We start from the raw sequence: 17,795 nt of genomic DNA on the forward strand, positions 1-17,795 counted from the left end.
CACGCTCCCCACTACTTGTTGTCAATACTCAGTAAGTTTGTATGTATGTACAGTGTGAAAAATGATGCATGTCTAAAAATGCCGTTAATTTAACCTCCGGTTTGCCAGTAAAACGTAATTACTGTGTCGCGAAATGATGCATGCCTATAAAGTGTGTCACCAAGACGAAAAGTTTGGAAAGCACTGGCTTAGACCCTTTCCAGCAGTGAAGAATTGGGAGTCCGTGTCGGGGTCCGGGTGAAAGTTGCAGAGTGTTCTGGGGGTCACTATGAGGTGTTTCCCAGGCCATGATGCATAGGTCATAACCAGGCAGGGACAGGCCATACAGCGGTGATGGCTGCTACTGCCTCCTTCCCCACACAGTAGTTCACATCCCATTCTTACTCCCCTGATACGGGATCTGTGTCCACTGTGTCCGGTGTGTGTGGCGGGGTGATGGCTGTATCACTGTGTGCCACGGACACATCAGGTGTCGGAGCTGTGTGTGTCGATGTTCCCGCTGCAGCCATCTGGGAACGGCTCAGTTGCAGCAATGGCAAGATGAAGTACTGCAGGGCATTGAAGTCCCCAGCTACCATTCGCTGGTGTCCATCCGTGTCAGACATCCTTCCAGCCTGCATCCGCTCAATGGTCTCCATTTACCTCCGCATTTGTCCCAACTCTGTGCTGTCATGGCTGGTGCCTGTCTGCCCACACAGTTCTTGTGTACGATTCATGGCACCAGCGAGGTCAGCCAAAGTCTGTGGCGGAGCATGGTGCAGACAGGGGGTGTCTGATAGTGACTGTACGTGGTCCATGATGGGACTCAGGCACCCACTTATGGCATCGAGTTTGGCTGCCATGAGCTCGAAACCCACCCGCAGCTGTTCAGCCAACTCCACCTGGGAAGACCACACACGTTATATGTGCTCCATGTATTGGTCGGGGGGGTCCTGGGAGACAGCCGTGGTGGTGTGTGTTTCCTGCTGCGTGTTCTGTGCAGGTGGTGGGGACACCTCGAGGCAGCTGGCCTGCCCTGCTCCTGGGGGTGGGGTGCAGAGGCTGTCTAGTATCCGTAGGAGGGTATCTTGACATATGTGCAGGTTGTCCTCTACATCATCAATGATGGGGTTTGTGTTCTGCTCTGCAGTAAGTGTTGATTGTCCCTCTGCAATGTTAAGGGGAGATGCAGGTTAACAGGGTTTCACATGTATGTTGTTGATTTGCATATGTTTACATTCAGACTACATGCCAATGTACATTATGAATATTTTGGGGGAGCTGGCTATTCGATGGCAGTCGGTGTGTTTTCCGAATACATGACGGATGTGTGGTGGTACCCGTTCATTATCATCACACTGTGTCAGGCAATGCCAGATGTGAGTGGACTGTTACTACACACGAGCGGAACCTGTTGTGGGCTCTGGCCTGTGGTGCTGGTGTTGCACATTGTACCAAATTGCCATAGTTGCTGATGTCTTGTAATTGCTATGTGTGTGTGCTGCATTGTGGGGGAGTTGCCCCAGCAGCTCTGATTTCGTGTGGCCTCCCTTTGAGGCGGTGTGCCTTTGAATTGTGTGCTTTTCGGGGTCTGATTTGCTTTTGACTTGGGTCATATGTGCTCTTGGACAGATTTTGTGGCATGGTGCATTGTTCGTCTGCTGCGTGTATTGTAAGGCATGGGATGTGGGTGCACGTGGACATGTCAGGGTGTGACCTGCTCCTTTACGGATGTGATCCGCACTGGGCTACCTACATGTCGATTCGTGGCCCATGCCATTTTTTTGGGCTGCTGCCATGCTATTGGACATGCAGTGTTACTTGCATAGTCAGTGTGAGATACAGAGCCGCTGCTTTGCTGGATTGGGCACATGTGCATGGGTCGGTTGTGATATTGGTGATAGAGGGGGGCCCTCTGTGCACATTGTGGATGGGGGCCTACTTGGCATTTCTATGTGTGCTGCAGTGTGCCAAGGCAATCAGGGACATGTTCCACGGTCATTGTGGGTGTACAGTGTGCTACGCATACTTGTGCATGTGTGCCATTGTGCCCATTTCCCCCCGTCCCTGGTCATTACTCACCCTGTTGCTGTTGGGTCAGGTCGTATTGTGCTGTGTTCAGGCCCCCAACTCCTGCCACCGTCTCCTCACTGCTGACTGTTGCCACCATTTGCTCCAGCTCATCCAGCTCCTCCTGTGTCGCAGGAGGCCCACCGCCAGTCGCCGTTGCTGCCTCCGTGTTGTCGGCGAGCTTATGTTTGGTCTGCCTTTTCAGATCATGCCAGCGCCTCTTGACCTCCTCCAGTGACCTCCTGGACACTCCGACTGCATTGACGTTGGTTAGGATGGCCTGCCACATTTCGGTTTGGGTTGCCAGTGCCTCAGTGGAGGTGCTAAACAGTTGTTGATGGTGTTCGGTCACCTCCGTGACGAGGATCCGGTCTTTCTGCGGACTGAAACCCGTCTTCCTCTTCCTCTTCGTCTTGTCCTTGTCCTTCCACGAACACGGGCTTTCTGGCTGGTCCTCCGTGGGGCTTGTGGTGTCCGGCTTGTCCTGTGCACTCTGTCCGGGTGCATCAATGTTGCTACGCAGTTTGAAATGTTTTTGGGCTTTTTTTTTTCCTTGCTTTTATATTGCTTTCTCCCGCCAGACGCATGGGATTTGAAGGCCTGTGGCTGGTCTCCGCTGATTTGTGTACCGACATTGTCTTCATCGCATGATTTTTTGCATTCGCGTTTCGCATTTTTGCTGCGTGGCGTCGATTTTGACGCTGACATTTGATACGTTATCTGGTGTCTATCGCATGCTACTGCCTTGTTGTGAATTCCAAGTTGACACAGGGTTAGTTTTTCACGATGAGCTGCGATATTGAAAGTTGCGTTACGCTACTTTTGCGGTAGTTATCACCCGTTCTTGTGAATATCCCCCATGGTGTTCTTAAGCAAAAGTGAGTGGCGGAAGGATGGAAGCCAGCCAATCAGAGGATGGTAAAGAGAATATGTCACAGGAGAGGGACAAACACAAGATTGATAAGCTGGGACAAGGAAACCATCCAATAAGAAGCAAGCAAATGAGAGTGACCAATGGTAAGCAATGGGTGGGCTGTTATCCCCTGTAAGTTCTTGGTAACCTCACAATAGGTTTTTTTGCAACCAGACAGCTTGTGATGTCAGTTAGACTTGACCTAAAAATTCCCATGGTGCACATAGCTCCATTGCTCTGTAGTTAAGTTTGCACTACATAAACCACATACATAGGATCAGTGTGACACAACCTCATTCTAAACGGGTTGTGACGTGGGCCATGAATTCCTGCTCCAAATCAAGTTTCCATACTGTGCTTACAAGTTCAATCAAACTCAGTTGGTGTTTTTTGCTCCCCGATAACATCATGGTTGTAATGACAGAGATCGGAGCACGGTGCATCGAACAGGCAAGTCATGCATGTGAGGCGAGCGCCAAAGAAGTGAACTAATTACATCAAAGGGAATGATTGCTTCCTGTTCCTTCCCGCTTCACGTGCATCTCGAGACAGCAGGGAGGAATCTTTGGCTAATGGGATCAGGTGGGCAAGCATCGTGCTTACACTAGGCTCTCTGCACACGGCCATTGGATGTTATATTAATGCAGAATAACAAGAGTTCTAGTTCCTGTAAATGTTTTAAAGGGAAGGCCATCTCCCTTCTGTGTATTAAATGACCCCTGAAACGAAGGGCCCTTCATTGTGCGCGTAGAAAAGTTAAATATAAAAAGACATTTTCACGAAAAGCTTGTATCAGTTTCATTAGTGGGGTGGATAATTCTGATGCGCATCATCTCACATCCACATCCATCTCACATCCACTTCAGACCGGTGGATATTGATCTCTGCTGGAGAACAAAGAGAAGTGATCGCTTTCTAATATGGAAATGTTAGGTATGTGGCATGCACAAGAGCACACAGTGCTGTCAAGGATAGTGCACTTCATATGGCACATAATCAGAATCTAGGCCAGTGACATTGAACACCAGACAGGACCAGCCCCTAATAAGCCTGGGAGAATATTTCACAGCCAAGGACGACTCTGGCTTCCATCCTTCTGAAGGCAACTGAATGACTGGCTTAATTGTCTGGGCACTAAAAGGTAAACGTAAAACATATATGTAACTGTATCAAAAGCACTGTAAACTGTCCTTAAGAATCAAATATAAATATCAAGTATAAAAGAATCATAAACAGGGAGGTGTTTCAGAGGACTGGTGATTGTGGAGCCAGGTTCTCTTGTGCATCAGACGAGGCCCTCGAGGGGTGTCCACTCTGTCCCTGTGCTGTTTCAATTCATGGTCTCCAGCTTCACCCTGTCAGGAGGCCTCTTGTTCCTTTTTCTAACCCTTGGTAGTCTGCTGAGGAGGCAGTGTAAAAGCTTTGCTGAACTGCTGGAAGGTAACTTCTTCCACACTGCCCTGATCTCTCCCTCCGGCCAGTCTCAATTAGATCTGTGGGGCACAGGTTTCTCAATTGAAAATGAGAAATGGACTTCGGTTGTCTGTGGCACAGAAGGTTCAATGATTTGATGAGTGGCATCCACCCTTCCGGGGGTCACACTTCTCACCATGTTGCTTCTTCAAGTAACTCTTGGGATCACTAGCACTTAGCACTGCACCTTTCTCCACCTGCAATCCTGCTGCTTATCACCTGCACTCAGTCGTCTTCACGCCTCATCCCCGCACAAATAGCATCAGGTGTATTCTTAAAACACTAATTCACCTGAGGGATATCCAGGCGCTCATCGGCTCTATGGTGCTCATTTATTGGTCTCAGAAGAAGAGAGGCTGAGCAGATCTGCCTCCATCTGAATCAGTGGCCATGGGGCCGAAGATCCTTGTAGTAGGCGCATTGGTCCACTGAGCCATCAAACCCAGCCTAATGGCACACTCGTGCCCTCTCCATAGTCCGCCTCTGCCCTGGCCGAGCTGGTAGTGATAGTGTTGTGGCCTCCTGGAGTCGATGAGATGATTAGCAAAGGCTTCTCCATCAGATTGTCTGAACCTTAGAACAATTCCTGGACCAGTCCGGCCTGCTCCATGGGAGGGATTAGAGGCTGCGGAAGGCAACGCTGGCCTGCATCCGCCTCAGGGGTCTCTGCACAAACAAGTGGTCACAGGATTGAATCCACGTGTGGCCACTGGGCCATTAATCCTTTTGAGGTTGATATAAATGAATGTCACTGACATAGGTGCCAATAAGTATCTGTAATTTATTTATTTATCTCACTTGTAAAGTGCAGCTGCCACATAACAGGTATCACGGCACTGATTTAATTAATAGGGAAAGGGAAGAAAAATTCAATTCAGTTTGACAGTACTCAACAATATAGTAATGTCTTAAATACTTCTAGGGAAGAACTCTAAATTTGAGGGAAAAGCCATGTTTGGAGACCTTTTCTGAAGTGTAGTAGGTCGGAAGGGAATCTCAGGGCACCCGGAAGTTGATTCCAACAGTGCCACGAGACCACCTAGGGAGTGAACTTGAGTGTACAATGTAGACAGATAAGTTCCGGAATGGACGGCTGAGAGCCGCACATCCCACCGCTAACTCTCAAGGCAAAAGTAAACTGCTCTATAAATAGTGCTTCTCAATAGCCCAGATGATGTTATATTACGAGTGTGTAATATGGCTCTGTGAATGGTTTCACACGACTAACTTGAAGTTCTGGTCCAATCTCTTAACTAGTTAAAATCATTATGGAGAAAACAATTTTGCAAACAGTGTTTGCGTTTTAGAGCCCTACTGGTGCAAAAACAGCCGGGGCAAAAGCGTTCAGGAGGGGCAGTGGCCTTAAACTGCCCCGCCTTTCTGTGTTATGCGCCGTGGACGTCATTTAGAAGTCACAGCTGCGACCCCTGACTACCCCCAAATGACCCATGTTTGTGCCCCCACAATTTTATTGTCACCCACGGCCCATTTAAAGGACAGGAGATGAACTCCGGGGAATAATAGACCAAGAAGGACATCTGTCCAGTTTTAAGACTGTTTATGAACAGGGCCAACTTTTGCGCGGGAAACGCCCAGTGCCATAATCTTTTTTGGTGTCCACTCCCTCCAATGACCTCCTTGTCCCCGGATTCCCACACTACCACCATCCAACATTGCCCCTTATCTCTCCATAGCCACTCCCGCAAATGCATTGAATTAGTTTCATAGCGCTACTCATACCAGTGTAGGGTGTCAGAGCACTTCACGTCACACACAAACTTTACAGGAATAATGTTTCATGCGTGTGTAAACATGTGTCCATGGGTGGAAGAGCTTTCTCAGTTCTGATTCCCCAGCTGTGGAACAAGTTGCCGGAGAGTTTGCGCAGGGAAGACTCTCTCCTTCCATTTAGGAAAAAACTAAAGACTTTTTTGTTCACTCAGGCTTTTGGACAAGATAAGCTCTGACCGAGTAGGCACTGTGATAGATAACTTTGGGTGCGGTTTTGTAGTTCTTCTCATAAGCGCTAAGAGACCGTTGGTGATTATGCGCTATACAAATGTCACTTATAATTACACAACATAACATAAATCCTATAGGAAATGTTGCATAAAACAATGAGGGTTACAAGGTGCAGGAATCACGTCATCCATATAAGAGTATTAGAGTTTTGGTCTGAAGCTTTATTTAAACATACTACAGTGGGTGCAGAAAGTATTTCTATCCAAACCAACCATTTTTAGCAACATTAAGGTAATGAAAGACTGAGGAAAACATAACTTTCTAACCCATACCATGCAGTTTGCATGCATCTCTTTGATGACAGTTCATAGGAAACTAGGATTGTAATTAATGAACTGCAAGTAACAAAAAGATCTCTGTGGCAAAAACAGTAACCCACTGAGCTATCCACATAAATACAGTTCTGCGATCTGCAGGTTCTTTGCAGTTTTCATATGAACCCTATGCGCAGCCTTTTGATGAGTCAAAACAGCCACTAGGCAAAACTCCATCTCCAGCATGAACATTAATCATCAGCGTTATCTTGAAATTTTCATTGTTGCCTGAAAACTGCTGGACACACAAGGAAGGTCAATTTAAAAGCACCTACTGCAAAGTTATTTCCTATCACAGGCCCTCCCGCCCGATCTAAGGATCCCTGAATTGTATTGTATTGTATTGGTTCTTATATAGCGCCACTGTCACCCCACGGGTATCCTGGCGCTCTGATATAAACATGTATTACCGGTGCTGAGGGATTAGGCAGGGCAAAAGGATCAGGCTTTCGGAAAGAGCCATGTTTTAAGGCTCTTTCTGAAAACAGTTAGAGAGTCGATCTGTCTGATCCTCTGTGGTAGCTCATTCCATATTCGAGCGCCCACCACGCTAAAGACCCTCCCACCCATCCTGGATCGTTTAAATCTAGGAATTACCAGCAGGTTGGTGCTGGAATAGCGGAGCTGTCTCTGAGGGAAATACCAGGTGAACCTTTCCTGAAGAGGGATCGGACCCGTCCCGTGGGTTGCTCTGTGTACCAGACAAAGAGATTTAAAAAGGACCCTTTCCCTGATTGGCTGCCAGTGAAGCTCTCTCAGAGCCTGAGTAGAAGATGAATCACGCCTACAGTTTAACACCAGTTTAGCCGCGGCCGACTGGACTCTTTGCAGCCCCTGAAAGATGTATTGAGGGGCCCCTAAATACAAAGAATTACAGTAGTCCATTCTACTCAACACTGTGTTGCTTACAATCAGGGGGCGCATATCCTTCGGTAGAATCGGAAGAATCCGGCGCAACAGGCGCAGTAGTCCAAAGCACACACTGGCTGTCTTGTTTGCCTGCGATTCCATTTGGAGGTTTTTATCTATTAAGACCCCCAGATTGCGTGTTGTATTGGCCGGGGCCAACGGGTCCTCCTCAGGAGCAAGCCTGAACTCCACCGGTGTATGCAGAGGCAGTCTTGCCGGTGAGTAATACAATACCTCGGTCTTCCCTCCATTGAACTGCAAGGAATTTCTCTGCAGCCAATCTGTGGTTTGACACATGCACTCTTGGAATTGTTCCATAGGGATAGCCTGTTTTCCCTCCATGGAGAATGCCAGTTGCGTATCATCCGCGTAATTAACCAGTTCAACCCCAAACGCATTAATGATAGAGAAGAGTGGCTGTAGATACATTTTAAAGAGGATGGGGCTGATACTGGAGCCCTGCGGTACTCCATAGACTATGGGTGATTTTCCAGATATAAAAGGTCCCAGAGTTACCATCTGTTGTCTCCCTGCCACGTAAGACCGCTGCCACTGCAGTGCCCATCCCTTTACCCCTATTCCCGCCAATCTCTCAAGCAGAATTGGGTGACTCACTGTGTCGAATGCGGCCGACATATCGAGGAGCACCAAAACCGTGGTGTTCCCGTTGTCGGCCCGCATCCGTAAATAGTCCATCATGGTTGACAGGGCTGACTCTGTCCCGTGTCTGGGCCGGAAGCCAAACTGATCCCTGTCTAGCAAATGATGTTCCTCCAAGTAGTCTGATAAGGATCTACTTACAACCTTTTCCAAGATTTTAATTGGAAAAGGGAGAAGGGAGATTGGCCGAAAATTGGCCCGATTGGTCGGGTCCAAGGAGGGCTTCTTGATTAAAGGTGACACCACCGCCTGCTTCCATCCCTTCGGGACGATGCCTTCTTCCAAAGAGTGGTTGCATATCTGACGTAGCCAGGAAAAAGTCAGGTGGCCATATGTCTTCCACACTTTCTGAGACAAGGGGTCAAGCGGCGAGCCCGAAGATATACTTTGCACCATTGTACTAAAAGTGAGATCTGTGAAGGTCGGAAAACTATCCAAGGAGCATCGCTGACCCGGATCCCCTACAGTTGTGTCTATAGCATGGTCCTGGGTGGCAGTTTCGTTGTCCTTAAAGGAGCCAACGATCTTTGCCACTTTTTCCACAAAGTGGGAAGCAATCTCATCGCATAACTTCTGTGAGGCCTCCACTTTATTTTCTAAATAAGTTGGAGCCGAGATGTCTCTAACAATCTTAAAAAGTTCTTTGGTCCCATTAGACGCTTGTACGATGGCCTTGGCATAGAAGTTGGCTTTGCTTTCTAGAATGAGCATTTTGTACTTGTTCTGTGCCGTCCTTAATTCTAACTTATCCCCCTGTAGATACCCCTTCCTCCATTTCCTTTCGGCCTTTTTGCACAGTAGATGTGACTGTTTCAATTTGTCATTGTACCAAGATGCAGAGATTTTATTTCTAGTTCTTATTTTCCTCAAGGGAATTAATTGATCCAAAACATCCGTAATAAACTCCTGATAAATGGTGTAGTTTTCCTCAACCGTGCTAGATGCGCAGAAGGCGTTCACTGTAGGTGGTGTTAGGAGGGCACCCGTCCTGCCCAATTTTGCCCAATTTCTACCTCTCGGAAAGGTCGCAGGAGTTTTGGCTTGGTCTCTTCGACCGGCTAACAAAATTCTATAATGGATTAGGTAGTAATCTGTCCAGTTTTGAGGTACAATATTTAATATCTCAACTTCTGACTCATTTGCAAACAGGAGGCCGCGAATATGCCCTACCTGATGGGTCGGGGAGGTAACTAATTGTTGAAGGTTGAAGTTGGTGCAAGTGCATTTCAGATCTCTCAAGTAGTTACCCATGTTTGCATTCTCCCACAGATTAAAGTCGCCCAGGATAATCATTTTGGAGTGTGTTAGGGATAAGTTGGCGATGGTATCCAAAAAGGCCTGATACATGGTGGTAGTCCCTGGGGGACGGCAACAGACCAACCCCGTGTAAAGACTGCCTTTAGCTTCCTGCAACGAGAAACCCATAAATTCAATCCCGTCTACCTCGTCCACCTGCAGGAGAGCAAACTTAAGTTCTTCCCTAAATATCACTCCGACCCCTCCCCCTATACCCTCTTTCCTTGGGTTGTGTAAAATTTTAAATCCATCAGGGCAGGCGAATCCTATTTCTACAACGGATTCCGCTCGAATCCAGGTTTCGGTTAGAAACAGAACATCAATCTTCATGTTTTCAATTAACAAAGCAATTTCCGTGTGGTGCTTTACTAGCGACCTACTATTAATCAGTCCGCAGTTCAAGCTGCTAGATGTTTTAGTACACCTATTACCTGCGGTGAATTTGTGGTAGACATCGTCAGTATCAGCAACAGTGTGTACCCTTTTGCTTTTATCCAAAAGCTGTTCTCTTGTGTAAGTGCGGCGTGTCTCGCTGACTAAACCGGCAGCATGGACAGCACCGAGCACGTCCGAAGCGCGGACGGGCGCAGACGGGCTTGCCTCTTGGCATGCGTGCTGCGCGCTAGCATTGCCCCGAATAAATAGGCAGCCGGCGCATTCTCTGACCACTAGTGCGCTCACCAATATGGCGCCCTAGTTTGTCGCAACTACCCCCAAGATGGCGCTCGAGAATAGTGTGGAAGGAGATAGCCCCGCTCAAACGGCAGGTGAGCAAATTCGATTTAAGTGCGGGTATGCGGAGAGTAAAGCTGGGACAGTTAAAATATAGTAAATCAAACAATTAAAAAGACCTTAGTCAACAGATAGCAGCAACGATTCCCAGCCACTGATTGCCTGTGATATCCCTCCCGTAAACTTTCAGCTCGGCAGCTTGCGCGTTATATCAGCGCCAGGCTCAGCTGCCCTGGTCGCATCACCCTAAAGCCGGCCCTGTCTATGACGTAGAGTGGTTAAACTATTTGCACCTGGCTTATAAATATTTGCAATCCAGACTAAGCTGCATTGCACTCCAGCATTTAAAGCAGTAGTACAGTCACACTTAATGTAGGGGGCGTAGCTTCCATTGGTGCAGCAAGTGCATTGGCACCGGGGTCCAGCGGCCTGAGGGGCTCACGGAACTCTGATTATTGCTGTGTTTCATCACTCAAACAATAGCTGAGGGACCATTTCCTTCCTTGCACTAGGGCCTATGTCACACCACTGCACTCATAATGTTCTCTACTGTGTATGTAAGATAATACATCTCATAGCATCAACAACGCACAGCCCCATTACAAGAGCACAGTAGTCAGTTGGAGTCAAAGTGCACCCTGCGTAGCACTCCTTCACAGGGCCGGACTGGGAACCAAAACCGACCCTGTCAAAGTGCTCGACGGCGCCCCCCGGGAGTTGGGGGTGCGGACGAGTTGTTTCTCAGGGCCAGTTTCGTCCGATTTCGTTACAGCGGCTGACATTGCATCTATGCTGCAAAAACGGCCCTTTTACAAAATTGGCCCCCAGGGGCCCAAAATTGGCCCCCAACCCTGGTGCCCACCGGGGAAATGCCCGTTGCCCGCTACGGCCAGTCCGGCCCTGCTCCTTCGCCGCCTATATGGTGCTTCTTGGTGCAAAGTAGGGGCTAGATAAGGCTACAAGTGGGAAAAGAAGGCGTAGCAACGAGACATACTTTAAATCTACAGCTCAGCTGTTATCAACATAACTGTCATAATTTATGTAAATCAGACAGGGCAGCAGTTTTGTGTGAAATTAACCTTTTCCTTTACCACCTTTAAGCCAATTCCTGAATTTTCAGTTAAATGCACATGATTTTAAAAAGAAAGAACTTGATTCTGTTCCAGAGAAATATCGCTTGCATTGTAAAGACAGTGATTACTTGTTTAACAAGCATTGAGATGGCCAATAGGTCTGGGATTTTATGCAGTGCTAAAATTGTAAAAGTGCTGGTGCCCAAAGCTCTGCTCAGAACCCCGCAGCCGGCACTATTAAATGTTGGGGCACTGCATACCAAAGCTGTGTAGTCTTCTATTGACCTCATACCTCTTTAAGCCACTACCAGACACTCCCTCCCCCTATATCTCACACATCTCACACTTCCAGGTTTCTACTTTGCCCCTTTGTGACAGTTTGAACAGTCTTTCTCTTCCTATGTCTTTCTGTTTTGTGTGTTTTTCCCTCTTTTGCTTCTGGTAAAAGACTTAATGTAGAAAATTAAGTACTTGACTCCCCAAAACTGAGTGCCGATGGTCCCCACTGGCAACCACTAGCTCAAATTAAGCACTGGTTTTATGTGCTAACACAGGCACTGGAATGGAGGAGGTAGGCTCCACCCAAACAGCCAGAAGCATTAGGTGACAGATGAATTCTTCACTTGGCTGAGCCAAGAAATGATTGACACAGTCTCAAGCCAAGGGCTGAAAGTGACTATCCAAAGAAAGCGAATGGTAGAAAGGCAAACTCAAAGCCCATTGTCTGTGTATTGTCAGCAATGGGTCAGTTTGACAGCCGTGTTGTCAAAACCCAGACATAAAAATAGCTGATTGTAGGTGAAGAGCACTAAAATCCCATATTAAGCTGAAAGGGTGAAGGCCGCAAACTTTCCACTGCTGTAAAAAAATAAATATACATATAAAACAGGATGGCATATTTTTCAATGTATTCCAGCGCTCAAAATTTGCTGAGGGGCTTCTAAAATTACAGCTAGACTGGTCGCCTCGCAGTCACAAGCTGGCATCGGGCTTTGGGGTGAGCGACCCCCTCACCGGAGGGGCTGCAAGGGCCTCTGTTACTGCCCTGGACCGCACCCTGCTCATTAATCACGAGCACAAATCCTGAAATGCACCCTTATTGGAACGTCTTTGAACTTCTGAACCTGCCACCTTCCACTCCATGACTGCGAGAGATGCAGAGGTTGGTCCCCGCTCTGGCTCCACGCCAGCGCCTTTAATGAGATGTTTTCTTTGCATAGGCCAAGTGCTGGCGCATTCGTTTACAGTCACTTATCATGGCGTCTGTCTCCTGTATACACATCGGTGACCTTGTGGGAGGGCGCCGATGCTGGCAAAGGAGGCTCTCTTAATGTTCCTTCTATAATTGCTTTTTCGAGTTAAGTTATGCACTGTATATATAATAACAGCGTTTGCATTCTGGAATGTAAGCGCTTTCCTTACTCCTTCAATGCAGCCTGGCTACGGATCAGCGCAATATCTATGGACTAGAAAGGACAGATGTGCAAACGTCATGAAATGTGCAAGCTTCGGTGGCTTCCTACCCAGGCTGGCGTGCTATGGAGCTCGCTGCACGGGCAATTAATACCCCAGGAGCTGCTGCTACACTTATGGGAGGCCCAGTGGTGTAACGAAAGTTGAGGGCCCCCCCCCTGCAAAGTACATGGAGGGGCCCTGCTCCAGAGCTCTTAGGCCCGAGTACTGTGCCGAGGGGGCCCCCTGCAGCTCGGGGCTCCCCGCACGACGGGGGCTGTGGGGATCTGTGTTACGCCACTGGTTTATACAAGGCAATACACATATATAGGTACATATCTTTAGTACAAATAAATGCTTATATACAGAGGGATATGCCATATAGTTCTGTTTGCGTATGTGGCTTATGTGGGGAAGAGCCAATTCTTCAGTAGTTTTCTGAAGATAAGGTGGTTATCCGTGGATCTTATGTTTGGGGTAAAGAGTTCCATAGTTTGACCACTTGAACAGAGAAGGATGTGTCACCCATGGTTTCTTCCTGTACGTTGGGATTTTAAGGCGAGGTGCCACTCTTTATAGCAGTTCTAAAACAACAGAAGTTCTGAACTAAAATAAATCATGTTCTTTACTTGTGAAATACGTGTTTCTAATTTTCTGAACGGAACAACTGCGTGGGGTGCCGTGAATATTAACTCGTTTCCTCCCTTTTCCATATAGTCAAACATGCATTAGCGCTGTATCTGCTACCCGAACAATAAAGCATATTTCAGTTTCATGTACTTTCTTTATTTATTAGAAGTCTACACACGGTAAAATGAATTTTATGTGCTAATGCCGTCTCTGCTGTGTCCATGTCTGCCTGATCAATTTCCAGCTGAACATGTATCTTATTTATTTCATGCGCCTACTAGTTTGTAGTGCTGAAAGATTTGTCCCCATAAACATGTTCTATATGTGTACTGTGTGTTCCATACAAGTGTGAAGTGTTATCAAGGCTTTGTCAAAATTGTACTTTCCATGGTTTAATCGACATGCTTGCTCGATTTATATAGATCCAATACATCCTGTTAACTTTCGATACTCCATAATATCATTTTAAAATTATTATGTTGCACCAATTTGGTAATATCGAGTTTGGGATTCTTTGTATTTCCGTTTGTAATATAGGTTTTTGAGCCTTGAGAAATACAGCTGAAAAAACAAAGCACCCGCTGTCTGCAGCTTTGGGGTCTTTTGAAACGAGTCTATTTCCTTTTCCACCCTTCGCCCACAGAGATAACATTAGTTCGATTAAAAGAGCCAAAGAGTGTTTTGATTGGTCATTAGGCCTTCCTCTATACTTTAATACATATGTTGGATCATGATTACGGCACATTTGCATTTCACCAGATCTGACAGATGAATTTGCTTTGCCCTTTGTTGACTTGTAGATTTCAGCCTAATGTCTGCCATAGACAAGCATTGCCTGCAGCCTATCTCACTCATGTCCGCCAGAGTATACTATGGAAGGGCCTTCGGATGATGGAATTCAAGGTGCAATTAGGGGAGCAGGGACTGTATAAAAGGGCTCAGTGTTTCGCACACCCATCGGTACTAGGAAGGACCCACTTTTCAAAATAGTCTGCATTGTGAAACCTCAGCAATTATTGAAAACTACAAATACAAAAATATGCACACATTTTGGTTTCAACACGACTTTACCATGTATGCATTACTAACCCTCTTCCATTGGGGTAATACATTGTGATATATTTGTTATCCCTGCAGGTGATTGAGCACAGGAAAGATTCTAAATAAAAGGTGTGTTATGTGTTGCCTATTTTCATTTTATATCCCAATACCAATTCACCTCCCGGACACAACAAGCATAAGATCACTTACGAGGCAGTGCTTTTGCAGCATCCAGAAAAGGATGCGACACGAACATATCCGGAGTAAGAGCCCTTTTAGATTAAGACATGCAGTGAATTAAATGGAAAAAAATAAGTGCAGGTACTCACAAAAAATAGGCAATGGATTGGGGGTGGAGTTCGGGGGGGAAGGGGCGGGGCTATGTTTTTTACCTTTCTAAGCTTTGTATGCAAAAAATATGCATGCATTGTAAAAATGTCTAACCATTTACATAGTACTTACCTAAGTTTGTGGTTATAACACAAATGTTTATCAAAAAATGGCACTACTTTTTCCGTCTTTTCTTCCTTCCTTTCTTTTTTCCTCTCATCCCTAATTTGCTATCTGATGGTGATACTTTTGATAATTACTTCTGCCGGTTATCAATTTTTTCTTCCCTAATTAATTTATTTATCTGATATCTCCAGATTAATGAATGTTAATGATGTGTTTCTTATTATTTAATTTCAATCTAACATATTGTTTGTCTTTATCTGATATCAATTGTATCACTTTTGCTTGTATCCTATGTCCTTATTTGCTCCTTTAAAATAATAACATTCTTTTGAAATGAAAAAATGGCACACTGATGAAACAGTACTAGTGCTGTAGTTTTAGAAACAAGCATGAATGTATTGATTTAATCTAGAGGGCAGGGATTTTTTTTCATGCAAATCCCTTTAATTTAAATTGTTGATTGGGCGAAGATTTGCGGCGTTTAAAACCGTGGGCATGCTAACAAGCTGCATGCCCTGAACAAAGTGGCCCACACTTGCGCCTATTAGGTTTTATGATTACCTTCCGACCCCCTCTGAAAGACACCCTGCAGCGATACTCCACTTTCCACTCGAGAGAGGCACACGCAGCTCTGTGTTCAACTGAAGACGAGCTGCTGTGCTGGCGCTTTTGAACCAGCGCAGCCCAGGCTTCAGCTCCGTTTCAAAGGCGCTTTAACCCATTACAGGCCGTGCAGAAAGAGCTGCCAAGGATAGAGCTCAGGAGCGCAGCACCAACCGCATCAAAACCGGGCGGTCATGAGTACCGCTACTCTCCTTTTCCGAGGAAAGGTCCCGGTACTCAAGGGGCGAAAATATAAAAGTGCCGGTACTCAGTACCGTTGAGTACCGGCCCATTTAAAGCACTGAAGACATCCCTGTGCACCAATCAGCACTTAAGTGAGGCATTTGGTATTGTTAAAGAGTTGAGCTGCGGTTCATTAATTCTTTACATTCCAGTGACCCCCAGCCCCCCAACTTATATCAGCAATGACAAAGCCAACAAAGTGTGTCAAATATGCTTTATTCTCAAATATTATTGTTTAACTATACCGCGTTTTAATCTAACACGGTCCACAGCAACTCCAAAACACCTTGACACCCCTACACTCAAAGAATCATACTCCTTCCTCACAGGATGTGATACCGAACAATTTATCAGTGTAGTCTCCGTGGCGCAATTGGTTAGTGCGTTCGGCTGTTAACTGAAAGGTTGGTGGTTCGAGTCCACCCAGGGACAGGTACTTTTGTTACACTACTATCTTTATGAAAATGCATTTCCTTCATATTTTAAAATCACCTTTAAAAATATCTCTCCGTTAAGCAGAGATAGACGAGAAAGCAAAAATGCAAGTTATCCAGTAGCGGTCTGTGGAGGGAGTGACGGTGGGGCAGTGAGGCGGGGCGGGGGAGGGGCAGGGTGGGGAAATGTAAACACCGGAATATGGATGAACGGAGGTAAGTACACATTCAAATAGGTAAAACGAATTTCGTTGCGCGCGCTGCATTGCATTGCGATGCAGCGCGCGCAAAGGAATTCGTTTTATTTGTATAAGGGGCTCTTTCTCGCTTTCCCAGCCGCCATTTTAGGTTCTGGTGACCTGGTGGCTGGGAGCAGGGTAGTGTAGAGGAAAACATTTTGGCAGTTAGTCAGCATGCCAATGGGAGCAGAGCCACTGCCTTTCAGCTGCTACCCGTATTGAGGTAAGCTTTATAAGAGCTTGGCAGCGACTTTGGGGACTCACTCTTTCAGGTTTGGGGCGGCAGCTGAGGCCAGCAATACAGGGTGGTAAAGGAGTGTCATCATGCAGCTGGGGCGTTGGTCATCGGAATGCTACAAGCGCTACTTGAGAGGCAATGACGGGGGGCTTGACGCAGTAGCTAACATTGTATGAGCTCACACTGATTTTTCTCGTTTCAGGTCGGTGTCTGGCCCCCTTTCTGAGGAGATGACTATTTGGGTAGTGGGGCACTCTTTTGTAAATGGATTCACCTTCAAGCCCGCAAGAGTTATTTTGGACAGAATCTCGTTTAACTGAAAGATTTTTAAAGTATTGTTGAAAGAAAAAGGGGGCAGGTACTGGAAAAATCCAAAACATGCTTGAACAGCTTGATGGTGGTTAATAGGTGTCCAGACAATTTGGTTATACACTTGGGAGAACATGATTTGGGTAAGGAGATGGACATTGTGTTAATGTAAAGTATGAAGAGGGGTTTTGCGTTGACTAAACAACAGTGGGAGGGCTGTTTTTTGTAATCTGAGCTTGCTCCAAAAAAAGGTTAGCGCGAGGTGCTCAACCCAGGACCGGTGGACGGGGCAACACGAAAGCTTAATACAGAGGTGGCACGTTTTGGAGGGAAGTAGGTTTTAGTAGGATGGTGCATAAAGAAATTCACTTTGGCACAGTAGAATTTTTCGGAGGAGATGGGGTCTACCTTTCTGAGATTGGAATGGACCTATACCTTTTAGAAACTAGGTAAGGTTTGGCTGGACCCTAAATGTGCATAGTCACTCAGGAGAATAGAGTCCTCATAGGAAGGGGGGCAGAAAAAAGGGTCAGGCAGCAGATCTGCCTTGCCTTTTTCCTGGGTGGCGGTGTTTTGAAACGTTAGCCAGGGTTGGCAGAGGTTTTTGTTTAAGAGTGGGGGAAACTTTGAGGGGATCTTGGGGGCGGAGGGGGGGGAGGTCAGAGGTCAGTTATTTAATGTATAGAGAGGTTTTAGTTTTGTAAGGCGG

At 46.5% G+C, this 17,795-nt stretch overlaps 1 protein-coding gene and 1 non-coding gene across 2 annotated transcripts in view; one reads left to right on the forward strand and one right to left on the reverse strand.

Moving 5' to 3' along the window:
- LOC146854913 (potassium voltage-gated channel subfamily KQT member 1-like) overlaps positions 1 to 17,795 on the reverse strand; it is a 1,174,161-nt gene that overhangs the window by 692,234 nt on the left and 464,132 nt on the right. The gene's annotated exons all lie outside the window — the stretch shown is intronic.
- Positions 16,225 to 16,298, forward strand: TRNAN-GUU (transfer RNA asparagine (anticodon GUU)). The gene has a single exon. It is a non-coding gene; the product is annotated as a tRNA-Asn (tRNA).

Source organism: Triturus cristatus, chromosome 4_1 (genome assembly GCF_964204655.1).
Source record: "Triturus cristatus chromosome 4_1, aTriCri1.1, whole genome shotgun sequence".
NCBI classification, from domain to species: domain Eukaryota; kingdom Metazoa; phylum Chordata; class Amphibia; order Caudata; family Salamandridae; genus Triturus; species Triturus cristatus.